This window comes from Sus scrofa, chromosome 9 (genome assembly GCF_000003025.6).
Source record: "Sus scrofa isolate TJ Tabasco breed Duroc chromosome 9, Sscrofa11.1, whole genome shotgun sequence".
In the NCBI taxonomy this organism is placed as follows: domain Eukaryota; kingdom Metazoa; phylum Chordata; class Mammalia; order Artiodactyla; family Suidae; genus Sus; species Sus scrofa.
This window is the reverse complement of record NC_010451.4, coordinates 61,216,499-61,230,998: the sequence shown is the minus strand read 5'-3', so window position 1 is coordinate 61,230,998 and position 14,500 is coordinate 61,216,499.

The window sequence follows — 14,500 nt, the reverse complement described above, 5'->3', positions numbered from 1 at the left end:
GCAATGGGGGAAAATAAAGTCATCATTATTTATGGATACAGTTCAGGCTTGGCATTTATATGGGCCTTGCCATCCATACACCAGTTCACTGCCACTGCCTCCAGGTCCTTCCCATTGGCCTCATGGAGCTGGAAGGCCCACGCTCTGACCTCCTGGTCCGTGAAGACAGGCATCATTGACCACTTGACATGTGAGTTTGAAACTATATAAACCTAGTCAGACAGTTCCCCACGGGGCTTTCTCCAGAAAGAGCAGCTGCTGCCAAGCCCGGGAGTGACCGCAGTGTGGTCCTCACTCCTGCCTGTGTCAACCATGGTATTATTACGGTTATTACACAGCACACTGCATGCTGCGGCAGGTGCAGGAGGCTCAGGGCCAAGGTACAAAATGTTTGCTCAGCTCATGTACAAGCAGGCAGGTTACGCTCAGATTGCAGGGAATGTGCCACCCTAAGGAGCCTCCTCCAGGACGGCAGACTGCAGCAGTGGTGGAGGTGTTTTCAATGCTTCTCAGAGGTCCCTGCAGAGACAGCTCCCACAGTGGCTTTTCAAATTCAACTTTACTGAGTTATGACTTAAATTGAGCGCACCCAGTTTAAGTGCACAACCCCGGATGTGGTTTGACATATGTCCCCACCTGTGCAAGTATCCAAGGTAATCTAAAAAGTCCCCACACCTTGCAGTCCATTCCTCTCCACTCCCAACCTCACTCCAGTAGCTACTGACTTGTTTTCTCTCACCATAGATTAGTTTTTCAGATTCTAGACTTTCACATAAATAAATCATATGATTTGCAGTATTTAGCTTAATATAATGCTTTTGAGACTCACCCAAGATGTTTTGTAGATTACTTGTTCTTTTTTGTTGCCAAGTATTATTTCATGGTACAAATATATCCTTTCTTACCTGTTAACAGCTATTGAGCTATTTCCAGATATGCTATTATGAGTAGTCCCATCTTTGTGTGGACACGTTTTATTTGTACTTGCTGAAATGCCTAAGCAGAGAATCCTTTGCTGAATCAGCCATCTGAACCTGGATCCTCTTTTTAGGCTCTGATTTGGGGAAGGTCACTTTGCACCCCTTGCTCCATCTCAATGAGCATGCACTTGCCACAAAACTTCCTGCCGTGTTTATGTCCCAGGAACCAACCTCCTGCCACCCCAAGCCCCAGTGCTTGTGGTTCCCAGTCACCTCAAGTGTATCTCAGTGTGTATCTCCTTAATCTGCTTCAAACTCTCAGGGGACAAAGGTATTTATCCTGGTTATGTCACATCCCCCCACAGCAGGTGGAAAGCTCCCACGGCCTTAATTAACCAGCAGTGGCCATGACTAAATGGGTTGATCTCTCTGAACATAAACTACAAAATATTAGATAATTATAGTAACTGTATTTCAGGGCCATTGTATTGTAAGGATTAAATAAAGTTATGTGTTCCACACCCCCAAATTCCAGTCTACGAATGCATTTTCCCTACTAAGAGAACTCAAGAACCTTTGGAAATGTGTCTGGTTCCAGGTTTGGGGCAGGAACTGTACAAGATAAGTCTGAAAATGATTATTGCACCAGAAAGAAGAAAGAGAAGCAACACTGCAGTATCTTGTCAAAAAGACACAGGCACTCATTCCACATTATTAAAAATAAAATGTTTGAAAACAAAAAAGATATAGTCATTTGCTGAAGAAAGTACCATCGGTCTAAAACGTAATGATTTGAGCACAAAACAAATAATGTTTGGAACAGGTTGAAACATCTCCAGTTGTCAAATATATACAAATCCATAAATTCTAATGCATGTTTTAAAATGTTCAATAGAAAATGTTGTTACAAAATCAACACATTAGTATAAAATCTGAAAACTAAAGGTAACCGACTTTATCATGTTTCGTCTATACAAGGTTCTATTTCATTGCAGCCAGAGTTGGTGAGGGAATTTTTTGGAAGAATACCAGCTTAGGAAGACAAAAGTAAGGTAGAATTAGAAAATTAACATCTTGAAACTTCAAATAAAATGATAGATCTAGGCAGTGGATGTTGATGGATGTGAAAGCCATTGGTAGAAAAAAACTGACGGGGATTTTCTATTGGAGGGCGCAGAACAACACTGATTCAGCATACTAATCAATCTCTGCTTTAACTGATCAATCTTTGTGCCACTGAAAGTGGGGAAACCAGACATCTTGTGCCTCGTGGTGTGATGAAACAGGGCAATTCCAGGACCACCATGTGATGGTATTCTAGGCCTTAAAAATGGGACCTGAGTCTAGATCAATCTAGCTCTAATTATCCATTTAAAATAACTACGGAGTTCCCGTCATGGCTTAGTGATTAAAAAACCTAACCAGTATCCATGAGGACACCGGTTCCACCTCTCGCCTTGCTCAGTGCATTAAGGATCCATAGCCGTGAGCTATGGTGTAGGTTGCAGACACAGCTCAGATCTGGAGTTGCTGTGGCTCTGGCGTAGGCCAGCAGCTACAGCTCTGATTTGACTCCTAGCCTGGAAACCTCCATATGCCATGAGTATAGCCCTAAAAAGCAAAACAAAATAAAATATATTAATTAAATAAAATAAAATAACTACAGGGGCCAGAGAAACAAGCCAGAAGCTTGAGGAGGAAAGCAAAGCCAGAATGTGCGACTTTCTACACAGAAAATGACAGAGCTTTCCAAGAAAACAATGGCACAAAGGAAAATGGTGAGGCCGGGGCTCTCAGAGGAGAGACTTCAGGGCTGTAATAGCCAGTGCAAAGCTGAAGACTTAAGGAGCTGACTCAAAACAACCACAGAAAGACATTTCTGAGACAGTCAGGGAAATCTGAATATGGGCCAGGTATTAGAAGCTGCATATATAATTATTATTAGATTTTACGTGCTATCATAGAATGAAGTTTATGGGGAAATATCCTTACTTAGAGACAAATGATAATCTAGCTACAGAATAAATGACATAATGTGAAGTTGCTTTCAAATACTCCAGAAAGAGAACTGTGGAGATACCAATTACAGAGGATTGAAAAAGCTATGGATAATTGTTGAAGCTCGGTAATAGGTACACAGGGACCCATTATTCTGTTTGCTCCATTTTTGTGTATTTTTGAAAAGTCACATACTACAAAGTTTAAAGTAAGATAAATTCCTGTAATGAATGCACCTAACAGAGAACACTGCTTTCGTTATTAGATGGCTGAGAGCTAGGCTGCCTTCCCAATCCTCCTGTACAGAACCAGGCAGTGGGGAGAGGCTCATCAGGGCAACTGTGCACGTATGTTACTGCTGAGACACGAGGGTCTATGAGAGGGACACACACAGGGGGTGTAGGCAAGGAATGGCCCTGACAGGAGCCTCCCTAGAGACTAAAGCTCTGGAATGATCTGCATCTCTACCTGCAGGGAGGCCAGGGTGGTCCTTTGTGCTCAGGGCCAGAAGCTGCCTCTCCCAGAACCCTCATCTTTGGTGATGTGCTGGCCACCTGCCCCTGGGCTCTACTACTGGTTTCTCTGTCACTCTCTGCTCATCAAACCCACACGCCTGTGTGTGCGTTCTTGTGTGTGTGTGTGGGGTGGGGGTTGATGAGGATGTTAGCAGACACTTATAAAGTCTTGATTGTTTTAATGTTTTATTATGGGAAAGTCTACACATACATCCAGGAAGAGAGAATAGTGTAACAAACTTCAGTGTTCCATAAACCTAGCTCCAATAATTATCATTCATCTTTCTTCAACTATATATTCACACATTCATAAATTATTTTGAAGCAAATTACATCATCTTATTTTAAAGTATTTCATTATGCAGCTCTAAAAGATATGAATAATTCCTCTCAACCATTATTAAAAATTAAAACTTTCCCATGCATATAATTATTTTTCTGCACCATCTGAAAGTGAGTTACATACATCAGGACAATTCATTGCTAAATGCTTGATTATCTACATAACCAACATTCAGTGGTCCCATTAGGACATTTGGTGCTGATATTTACATATTATTTACATTCAGTTTTCCCCAATTGTTTCAAAAATGTCAATAAGGACTCACTTGATGAACATAATCGCAACACTATTACCACTCCTAAAATCCTTAACAGCAATTCCTTAAAATCATCAAATATTTAGTCACTTTCATATTTCCATCTCATCTCTCTTCCCAAAGTCTCTTTTTCCCTTTGGGGAGGGAACCTGAAAATTTGTTCTACAGAATTCCCAAAATATAGATTTTTGTTGGGTGTATTTTTGTGGTCTGTTTTTAAAATACATTTCTCAACTCCGTATTTTCTACATATTGCTAGATACACCAGAGTCTTCACAGAAATCGGGTGTAATTTTTCAGAAACCCCATCTCATAGGCAGTGCTAAGTACTTCATTTGGGTGGTGAGTAATGTCTGATCATCATTTGAGATCCTACCAGCTGTTACCTAGACCCATTAATTGAGTTGCAAAATAATAATATTCCACAATATCATTTCTTCCTAATCTACTACCTGTAAATTTTTTAGAAAGTTTATAAAACATCTCATTTTCTATCAAGTTATACTCTGGTATAACCATTATATAGTATGTATAACCATCATACACTATATATAACCATCATGTACTATGAGTAACCATCACATACTATGTATAACTCATCATATACTATGTATAACCAAGTATAACCATCATGTACTATTCATAACCATCATATACTACATATAATGATTATATACTATTTAGAACATCACATACTATGTATAATCATCATACATTATGTATTTATCATATATTATGTATACTTTGTATCATCATCATATTATTATGATGTGTGACATATAACACACATCATCATATAGTATGTATGTTATATATCACATACTATGTATAAATTATCAATACTATATATAGCCATCATGTATTATGCATAACCATTATATACCATGCATATTTCAGTATACTTGAGGAGCTTTACTTATTACCATTTATTAACCCTATTAAAGCTTCAATTATCACATCTTAGGTCATTGGGAGTCTCAACCTATCCTCCTAAGTCTTTTTGATGCAGTCCTATTACTCTGTTTTTGCTTTCTTACCTTCTAGGAAAACAAAGTGTTCCAGGCTCAAATTGTTCATTTTCAGCCACAACCCTATAATCAGCCATTTTTCCAAGGAGGCTTGCATCCTTTTAATGATAAAATGATATTTAATGACAATAATTTGAGTGCTCCGGATTTTCATTTCTACTGACTTGTCTGTTGTTTCAAAGACTTTCAGTAGATAGAGATAATAGGTATTTATAAATTACAGGGTTTTTACCTAATCTCATCAATCTTACATCTGTTTCTCCATTACCTTATGCTAAAAATCCTGGTTCTCAATGACATCACTTTAATTAATCATTTTCTTTTTATTGCAGTCAGTCACAAAACAGTCACCCAAGAGTCTAAATTAGCATGACCAGCATTAGGAAAAAATATGATTACTGACTATGGGTAAGAATTGTTTTCCAGCTCTTTTCTTCCTAGGTTGCAGCCCATTAGTGAGATAAAGTAAAATTGCTGGCTCTTTAGGCCACATGGGACAGGGCCCCACTAATTTACATGCTGTTTCACTGTGTACACATACTTACTTTCCCATCAGCTCATCCAAGTCTGGTCAAGGGCACTTCATGGAGGACAGAGTCTGTTTACTTTCCCCCATTTACCAATTACAATGGAAAAGTGACCATCTGTTTCTTCAACAGCAAAGTTGCTGAGCTAATGGCACATGGAGTTGCCAGTCGGCCACAAACCTTCAGAGACCCCACTTCTGGCTGAGCGGCCACCTACAGTGGTTGGAATACCTGACCTTCATGGCCCCATCTCTGAGCCACATTGAATGAAGTAGGCTCATTATATGTTCCTCAGTTAAAATAATTGAAGATGTTGTTCAGAAAAATGACATAAAAAATAGGAAATCACTCTGGAAGAGCTGAGTAGTAGATTCAGGGGTCAAGGATGAGAGTAGTGTCTTTGGCAAATACACTGAGACACTTCTGACGCTGGTCCACAGAGCATGCTCTTAGGGCATTTGCCCTTCTAGTGCCTGAGAGCTGGAGGTTCAGGGGAAGAGCCCACCCACCCCCCAGAAAGCAGGAGGGGCAGAAGGACTGCAGGGGGCTAACACGAAGGACCCAAGATGGGGGGTCCTTGTGGGAGGAGGAGGAGGGGCAGAAAAGAAGTTAGGGAGAGCAGGGAAGAACTGGAGCAGCCCTCCTGCAACACAGGAGCCCCTGATGGCCAAGGGGCTCCAGAAACTTCCCAAATGTCCACTGAAGGGACAGAGCTGATGAAACCCAGATCAGAATGCAAGTGTCAGTTGACCTGCAGGAGGAAGGGCAAGACCTGGGAGGGGTCCCGAAGACCGTCTTCCAGTGAGCATTCCCAGTCCCCTTTATATCAAGAAGAGGTGCCTGCAGATCTCAGCACTGAGTCGAGGCCACACATTTTTTGCCTCAGAAATGAGGTGCCAGAAGGAAAACTTTGATCAAGCCCTCATCTCAAGAGACTGTTTCAACCTTGAAGGAGTCCAAGCTGACTGCAATGGTCCCAGAAGTGGATTCACACCTGCCAAGGCTCATGGTCAAAAGACATGGACTTGTCCCACCTTGGAATCCAAAGAGGCTGCCCTCTGTCCAGGTGGGACCAAGTGGGCAGACAAGGATGAAAAGGGCAGGAGACTGATGCTCTTTCTTTTCAAACCCTCTCCCGGCCACTCAGTTTCAGGGTTCGTCTCCCCCATAAACATAAGGAAAGTACAAGGCAGCAAAACCACAGACCACAGTGTGGAGTCAGCTGGCCCAGGTCTGAGCTCTTCTAATCCTAGCTCCGTTGCTTCCACACCTGCATCTGGAGCAGTAACTCTCCACCTACATTTCCACAATGGGTGGGACAAAGCCCTGCCTCCATGGGCCCTTTTCATGGTAAACATGAAGAGCCAGATGCTTACTGAAGTTCTACACACAAGGGCACAGGGAAGCACAGCACTCGTCACCATCACTGGTCCAGCAAATGGACTTGCCGGCTAGGAAAAGGCACTTCCTCCCTGAGCTCAGCTGCTGCTTCGGACTGGCATGAGATGGCACTCAGAGGATCCTATTTACAGCCTGGATGTAATAGACTGTGACCAGGGTGGGGGTCTCCAAGCCCTATGGGAGAGTCACCTGCCACAATGGAGTTAGGCCTGCTATGTTAAGTGGACTCTGCATTTCTAGAAACGTTCCCAGTGGGAGATGCTCCCGTCACTTGACTCAATAAGCCTCACAGTGGAGTTCAAATCCCACTCTAGGTTTAAAAGATTGAATCCTCGTTCAGCCCCTTCTACTCTAAGATGAGTTCTGAGCTGGGAGATTCTGATCCCTTAGAAATGGGAATTTTACTTCCAAATCATCAGTTAAAAAAAGATCATAAAGTTTTATTTTATTCAAGGAATTCATTGGAGTTCCTTAGAAGAAATGAAAATGAATGTTCAAGAGATTTTTTTGGCTTGCAAGAATATTAAGCTGGTGTAAACATCAATGAGAAAATTAGTGAGAGTATGTTGAATGCATTTGCATTTTATGAATGGAAAATATTTTCTGGAATCACCATGATATCAAGATAAGCAAAATAAGCATATCAACAGAAGATGTGTGAAGGCAGGCGGAGGCCATGGGGAGAAGCACGGTGGGTCTCTGCTGTCTCCCATCTGTGAGCTGCCTCCCTGAGCTGGGCTAGCCTGGGCTGGATGGGAAATATATATGGAGCTGAGGATAAGCCAGTTAAGCCTGTCTCCATCATGTAAAGACCCCTCCCTCTTGTGCTCCTGCCCTCCCACCACCCAAAGGACCCTGCCATCCCCCTCTCCAGGATCACAGTCCACTGTCTCTCTGACCTCTCCTGCTGATGCATGAAGGCTTCAACACCTGATTCCTGCCCCTTCTCCACCCAAACTCAGGCATCCTTCTCTAGGCTCCACCTTCCACTGGTTGCAGGAACTCCCTGGCCCTCCAGCCTTAACCTCCTATCTCCAATGACCTTTTTCTTTAACTCCACTGTGGCCACACACTCCCATTGCCATAGCCTTGCATTCTGTCACCAAGGACTGCTTGGATCATAAGGTGAAGCCAGGTAGCCCCTGTCTCCCCCCTACTTACTCACATCACCCAACTGCGTGGATTCTTCAAACTTCCCTGAATTTCCCATCCGTTGATTCTACAACTTTCCCTGCATCTGCTCAGACTCTCCAGTGTGTATTTTCTTTATTCTGATTCTTTAATTGGACATCAGCATTACAATTTCTTCCTTATAACTAAGCTCAACCTCCTAATCGTAGTGGTTTTCCATTAGGAATTTCCTCAGTGACCCAAAAGGGGAAAAAAAATCTATAAACTTGAAACATTTTAACTTGAAATAAAATAAAGGAATCAGACTCCTCCCATTAAAAGTGGCCATTACTGGATTCTAGATATAAGTGATATCGTATGGTATTTATCTTTTTCTTTCCGACTTACTTCACTCAGTATGAGAGTCTCTAGTTCCATCCATGTGGCTGCAAATGGCATTATTTTGTCCTTTTTTATGGCTGAGTAATATTCTATTGTGTAGATGCAGGCTTTGGAATGGATTAGCAATGAGATCCAGCTATGTAGCACTGGGAACTATGTCTGGTCACTTCTGATGGAGAATGATAATGTGAGAAAAAATAATGTATACATGTATGTGTAACTGGGTCACCTTGCTGTACAGTGGAAAATTGACAGAACACTGTAAACCAGCTATAATGGAGAAAAAAAAATCATATTAAAAAGCGGCCATTACTTCTTGTGTCTCTCTACTGGTTGCCAGACTTGGTCTCAGTACTTGATTTATTTTATCTCATTAGATCATCGCAACAATAGACAAGCACTTTTATTATTTTGTTTGCTGGGAGGGAACCATAACACAGAGAGTTTCAACAGTTTCCCAGATGGAACGTTAGCAGTGTTCTTGGCTGGAAGAGAAAGACTTATCATGGCATTGCCCCCATTTTGGGAGGTATATGTACACATCTTCTGTTTTACCTCCAGACAGTCGGCTTCACTCTAGGAAGCTGCTCACTTGGTCACAAGGATGCCTGGGTTGTGTAGCCCAATATTCCAGTCCCCAGCCCCTGGTCAACATGGTTTTCAGGGCATGTCCCCCTCAGGGCCAAGGCCCACTTTGAGCACCAGCTTTCCCTGAACCCTGGGGGTTGGGCATGAATAAAGCAAGAAGCAAATATTACGTTGCATCATATTTCTCCAAAGAGTTTTTGTTTTGTTTTGTTTTGTTTTGTTTTGTTTTTTTGATGTTTCCTTCATTCTAAATGTTTTGCAAAGTCTCAAAGCCTTGAGGAATGCAGAGTTCTATCTCCAGGGAGACCAGTTGAAATGATCAGCACAGGCCTTGTTACAAGTCATGGGCTTAGCCCTTTGTCCACTAAGCCCAGGGCCAGAGCTGCTCAGAGGCCCCATGTGGAGAAATTACACCCCGCTTGTGCCCATTATCCTCTGTGATCTTGATCTGATGATGCATATGGCCTGAGGAGGAGAGGAGGCCTTGAGTTAGAAGCTGGAAAGTGGGATCTGGCCTGGTGGACAGCAGAACCTGGTCATCCATTTCACCGCTCACATCATCAGCAAGGACTCCATGGCATCCAGAGAGGCAGCCGGCCTGCCTGGGTTGTGTGGTGGTGACAAACCCCAGGATGCAGACGTACAGCCCAGCCCTCATCACCCCTATTTCACATTCCCTCAAGGACCACATAGCATGCGCCTGTGTCATCCCTGCCCTGTGTGGGACTTGGACACCTTGCAAGTATCAGAAGAAACTAACATGACCGTGGGGCTCACCTACTCTTGACAGTGTCATAAGGGTGGTTGTGACTGGAAGGTGTACCCCTGAGAAACAAAGGCTGCTGTGCCTAAAGGTGGACAATGCCAAGGACTCGGGCAGCCATCTTTCACCTGCCCTGAATCTAGTGCTTTCTTAAAGGGTTGGGGGTGGGGGAGCTATTTGGTAAGAACATTTGTCCTTCAATGCTGCTCATAACTGATCAACAGGAAGGCAATGTTTTCCTTCCCTGAGATCAGTCTTAAGAAGGAGCCCATTAAGGACTCAGGATGTAATATTAGAGGCAAGTCCTATATGATATAAAAAAACCCACCGTAAGTCTCTTCACATTTCCCTAGAAGTGAGACAAACAGAAGAAGGGTGCTGCTATTTCTTATTAATATATGGAACACACATAACTGGTGACACATATCTGGGTTGCATTTGAATGCTCCTTCTCGTGCCTATTCCTTGTATTTTACCAAATCAGCTAAGCCAGATTCTGTGCCAAATATCAAAATTATGTCTGCATCATTTTCTTCATCATGAAATAGCAAAAATCCTTCACCATTTTCAAGAAGCATATTCATCAGGAATCCTGTAACCATTTATTTTGTCAAATAGAAGAAGCTTGATTCTTCCTTTGCCTCCGACTTCTAATACCGTGTAATACATTTGATAAAATGGTGTGGGAACAAGCCCTGGTACCTAAATTAGCTAAAGAATCTATCGCTCATGCTCTTGAAGACTGCAGTGAATTACTCCTGCTCTCCTGTATTTGCCAAGCTTGGGAATCCTTTGGTTTTGTGGGTGGGAGGGGTGGGTATGCTCAAGGAGGATTTGCAGATGGACCTGTCATCATTCTCTTCCTACAGTGGGTGTAATATGCAGCTTGGCTTCCACAGCGCAGAAACCAAACTTTCATCCAAAATGTCAACCAGGTATTTTATCTTTTGCGGCCAAACTGCCTTCTGGCCAATTAGTTGTGTGGTACAAACTGGACATGGTCGCTCTGGCAGGGCCTCTAATCGCCCTCTGTTGTGCCCTTACCTGGAGTCTCCTCTGTAGGCTCAGAGAAGTGTCTGCAGCCCAGCATCCCATCGCAGGGGTTGGGGGGTGGGACTGACTGTCATCCATCCCCCTGCTGTTCCCAGACCCCCTGTGGTGACTCCTGCTAGTCCGACACAAGGGCAATTTCTTTCCAGCCTAAGCGTGCACCTGCATGAAACCACTGTGGAATTGTCAGGCTCTCAGCTGGCTCAGTAAAGCAGAAGAAAGGAAAGAGGGGCCCAAAGCTGAGTTCCGGCGCCCTTCTGGAGGTCTGGAGTCCCGTGGTCCCCCAGATCTGCACTGAGTTTGCTGTCCAGCAGCTGAAAACTTCCCTGGGCTGCAGAAAGTCTGCTCTGTGGGGAACCTCTGTCCTTATGCGCAGCTGCACCCTCACAGATGTTGATGTGTCTATGAGTAAAGGACAAACTTGTCTGCCAGAGATGCTGTGTTCATAGGTCAGCCTGAGTGATCAAGTCATTACCACATCCAGCACTGTGACCCTCAGGGTACTCTCGATCCTGGGGACAACAGCCTGGGGTGAAGAATAAGTGAAAACCCATATAAGAAAAGATGGAAAATTCACTCATTTTTTTCTATTCTGAACATGAGCATCCTTGATGAAAAAAAGGTCTTTTCTGAGGTAATTTTTATCATTGTCACTTCCATGTTTCTGTGATTTATCTGAGTGTGGAAGTGGAAAGAATCAGTACAAAGCAGAATTTTTTTTTTTTTTGGCTTTTTAGGGCCACACCCGCAGTATATGGAGGTTCCCAGGCTAGGGGTCCAATTGGAGCTACAGCTGCTGGACTACGCCACAGCCACAGCCACGCCAGATCTGAGCCTCGTCTGTGACCTACACCACAGCTCAAGGCAATGCCAGATCCTTAACCCACTGAGGAAAGCCAGGGATCGAACCCATAACCTCATGGTTCCTTGTCCTGTGCCAAAACAGGAACTCCCAAAGCAGGAAATTAACTAAAGAAACCAGAACCAGGGGCCAGAGCAGCCAGCCAGGACCCCACAGCATTGCAGGGGGATCCTGTGGGAAGATCTGATCCAGCAGCTTTGGGCCCAGGGCCTAATTCTCTGAATTTCTGGCAAGTTCATCGCTATTAATGACGCAGCTGATCAGGAAATCAGGGTGATCAGTGGGGACACAGAAGTCTGGCTTGGAGAAAGTCCTAAAGTCATGCCCGTGCAAAGGAATTCCCCAAAGGAGGAGGTATTGTTCAACAACTTAAATGTTCCAGCTCCCTGGTCATTGAGACACACAGAGAATGAGATATGAGTAGATCTTAGCTTGTAGTGGACTCATGTGCATACTTCCTGAAGGACCAAGGCAGTGAATGAAACAGCCCGTGCTCATCACCTAGTGCTGGCACTGGTCTAGTAGCACAGGGGTTACACGAGGTTTTCTTCTCTAGATCAGCTGGGCTATAACATCCAGACGGTCCCAGTCACCTTCTCTTTGCTGTGCACCCAGCATGGTGCTTGGTCCGCAGGACTTAACCCACATGCTCTACAGTGGCTAATTTAAGCAAGCAGACCTCCTGTCTTTTCAGAACATGAGTGTCCCATCTGACTTCAGGTACCAATCCAGGTGTAGGATCCTGACACAGGTCCTGAACCGGATCCAGACTGTTATTGGACAGTTCCATGTGTGGTGGCTGCAAAGATCCTAGTGAGTCTCAGCTAGTCTAAGGGTGATGGTCCCCTTGCACTGGAAGGACCGCAATCAGCTTTTTCCACGTGAGATGTGACTGAAGTGAAAGTCTTCTTCAGAGGCTGTAATGTCACATGTGTCCCCACACAGGACATCACCTCTGTTTCTTCCTCATCTCTCCTGTTTCTTAACTTTTTTCTCTAACCTCTATGTAATAGTTTCCTGCTGATGCTGTAACAAACTGCCACAAATTTAGTGGTTAAAATAACTGGAAAATACTATCCTCATTTCAGGAGCTCAGAAATGTTGGTGGATCAGCAGAGCTGAGGTCCTTCTGAAGCCTCTTACAGGAGACCATTTTCTCAACTTTTCTTGTTTCTAGAAGCCTTTCACACCAGCCTTGTTCACCTACAATACATTTGAGGTTCCTCCAAGTATTTTCATGGCTTGATAGCTAATTGCTTTTTTTTTTTTTTTTTTTTTTTAAAGATCCGTACCCGAGGCACATGGAGCTTCCTGAGCTAGGGGTCAAATCGGAGCTGTAGGAGTTCCCGTCATGGCGCAGTGGTTAACGAATCCGACTAGGAACCATGAGGTTGTGGGTTCGGTCCCTACACTTGCTCAGTGGGTTAACGATCCAGCGTTGCTGTGAGCTGTGGTATAGGTTGCAGACGCGGCTTGGATCCCGCATTGCTGTGGCTCTGGCGTAGGCCGGTGGCTACAGCTCTGATTCGACTCCTAGCCTGGGAACCTCCATATGCCGCCGGAGTGGCCCAAGAAATAGCAAAAAAAAAAAAAGACAAAAAAAAAAATCGGAGCTGTAGTTGCTGGCCTATACCACAGCTCATGGCAAAGCCAGATCCTTAACCCACTGAGCAAGACCAGGGATCGAACCTGAGTCCTCATGAATGCTAGTCAGATTTGTTTCCACTGAGCCATGACAGGATCTCTGATAGCTAATTTCTTTATTGCTGAATAATTTTCTATTGCCTGGATGGACCACAGCTATTGAGGGACACAGTGGTATTCTTTCAGCTATTGAGGGACATCCTGACTGCGTCTAAGTTTGGGCAATTATGAATAAAGCTGCTATAAATATCTGCGTCAGATATTTGTGTCAAAATAAGGTTTCAACTCATTTGATAAATACCAAAGGGTGGGAATTCTGAATCATAGAGTAAGAATATGTTCAGTTTTGTAAGAAATTGATGCCATTTCATGTTCCTACAGTAATGATGAAAGTCCCTGCTGCCCCATATCCTCAGCAGTTTTTGGTGGTGTCAGGGTTCTGGCTTTTGATCATTCTAATAATGGGATCTCACTGTTATTTTAATTTAAATTCTCTAATGATACATGGCTTGCAACAGTCTTTCATAGTTTATTTGCCATCTGATTGTCTTCTTTGGTGATGTGTCTGTTCAGCTCCTTTCCTCATTTAACTGGGTTGTTTGGTATTTTTTATTGTTGAATTTTAAAAGTTATTTGTATATTTTGACAAGCAGTCTTTTAGCAGATGTGTGTTTTGGGAAGCTCTCCTCCCAGTCTGTGGTTTATTTCAGGTGCTTTTTGGTTTATTGATAATTTCCTGTTTGCAAATATCTGCTTAAATATTTTTCCCACTTGTACTGGGTTGTTTGCCACTTTATTTTTGACTGGTAGGAGTTCTTTAAATATCCTGGCTACCATGTATATTTTGTGAATATTTTCTCTTTTTCTGGGTCTTGTCTATATATTTCTTTGTTTTGTTTTTGTTTTTGTTTTGCCTTTTAGGGCTGCACTCTCAGCATATGGAAGTTCTCAAGCTAGGGCTCCAATGAGAGTTACAGCTTCCACAGCCACAGCAACTAGAGATCTGAGCTGAGTCTGTACCTACACCAGAGCTCATTGCAATGACAGATCCTTGACCCATTGAGCAAGGCCAGGGATTGAACCTACAGCCTCA